Raw genomic sequence first — 2,184 nt, 5'->3', positions numbered from 1 at the left:
TAGATAGATAGATAGATAGATAGATAGATAGATAGATAGATAGATAGATAGATAGATAGATAGATAGATAGATAGATAGATAGACTGTTGTTGTTGACTACTGGTATGCCAAAATAAATAGCATTCAAATCATAAACCAGTGGCCTTTGGGGATATCATTCCTGATTTAGTGGTTTGGTGGAATCTGCAGAGTTTCCAACATGAACAAAAATATTTCAGGATTATATCCAAGAGACACATTTTCACAATCTTATGAACTCTGATATTTTCCCAGAAAACTGAGATATGAATATACATTTATCTCAATCTGGATATTCACGCTAATTTTAGACCTTTCTTTCTACTGGATTCTTTATAATTACTTTTTGACTGATATAAGAATATGATTAAGTAAATTACAGAACATTTGGCAAAATTACTTTACCTTTTTAGGTACAGAACACTGATATGACTAGTCTTTTAAAACCTGCACGAACATTGCATTTTAGTGATGTAATACTTAAATATTTCTACATTTTGTGATTACTGGTATTAAGGGATATTATATCCATTATCTTTATGCACAACTAAAGCTCATCCACGATTTGATCTAACAATTATATTTAAATGTAACTATTTAAATTTGTTTAGAATTAAATTTCAAAACCAATCAGTTATTTTGACTTGTAATAATTTTGGTGGAAATCTGAGATTAATGCAAAACTACAAATAGCTGATTAAGCTGCTGTTTACTTGAGAGTGCAATAAAAGTCGAAATATTTCAGAAGCAAACACGCTTAGCGTGATTAATAATGACGTATGTTTAAATTGGGTGGAAATCTTCAGAGCTTTCCGTGGAGTTCTGTGAGCACAAATTCCCTTTGGGTCTGTATTACAGAAACCTCTTATCTTAATTCTTGAATATTTCCTAAATAAACTTACAACGGTTACTAAATGGATTCTGAGGTAGGACGTTTTTCGGTAATACCCTATTTAGTATTCTCAACACCTGTGAGAATGTGTATCAGAATATTGTGAGGACTGCTTCAACAGGTAATGAGGTTTTTCAGTGTTAACTCTATAAATAAACTGAGTAACTTCTTTGAAATGTTTCTCAAGAAGAAACTCCTGCTATTGTTGAGTCATTTCAGGATAGTCATTAATATGACTGCTGTTCTGCAATCTGTCATCAGTGTTGTTTTTGCAGTTTAAGGTGTTGATGTGAGTCCAAGCGTTCCTGGCGATATTTCCTCAGTTCATGTGAATGAGTCTAATGTCAACACACACTTGCACATGCTCTTCAGAACATTAGCCCTGTCTCAGTGTGACCGCAGCACATTGGAGGATGTTAATGACTTTTGGAGCCACACAGACGAGGTCAAAAAGGAAAGAAAACAAAAAATATTGCTATTAATAGAAAAACATGACTATGTTCTAAGAGTACTTGTATGGTGAAGCTATTGTACCATTCTTGTTTAAATGAATTAATGTGCCATTAATGTTTTTTTAAAGGAAATCTCAAGAATAAATAAGTACATATAATCCTTATTGCGCTTGCACACATCTAGTGTGCTTTAGTGCTGAGTTTGTTGGTGCATTCAATTTCTTGTGGTAAATTTGTAATTATGAAATTCATAATTTGTGATCGTTCTAACATGTGGTCTTTCTAACATGACCTGAATGTGATCTTTCTAACATGACCTGAACCATATTTCCAATTTAATTATTATTATTATTATTTATTCATTTATTTCCCCCTCCATAAAGGGTTGGTTGTTGTTGTTACATTTTTTAGTCTTGAACTTGTTTCTCATTTTAAAATGTCTTACATTTGTTTCTCAATAAGAATGTTTTGTCTGTAAAAAGTTTCACAATAAATAAATAAATACTTACTTACGTACTACTTGTGGTTTTTTTTCACATTTTGTGTTTCTGTATCAGCACAGTGTGGGAATATTTTCTTAATGTTTGGGAATGTTTCACCAAAGTTGGTTACTTGAAAAGACAGCATTTGTATTTTGCATTTGCAGTTTCTATTTGAAAAGCTAGGAAATGACTCAAGCCAGATTCGAACCCGCATTCCCAAATCAGCATCACGGCACACGTGCCACAGCACCAAGATTTTTTCTTCTTCTTTATAACGTGCACAAGAGAATAACCCAAAAAAAAAAAAAAAAAAAAAAAAAAAAAAAAAATTTTTTTTAA

Source organism: Sinocyclocheilus grahami, unplaced genomic scaffold, assembly GCF_001515645.1.
Source record: "Sinocyclocheilus grahami isolate Dianchi unplaced genomic scaffold, SAMN03320097.WGS_v1.1 scaffold40.1, whole genome shotgun sequence".
NCBI lineage: Eukaryota > Metazoa > Chordata > Actinopteri > Cypriniformes > Cyprinidae > Sinocyclocheilus > Sinocyclocheilus grahami.
The sequence above is the reverse complement of the archived record's forward strand: the minus strand, read 5'-3'. Positions refer to the sequence as shown.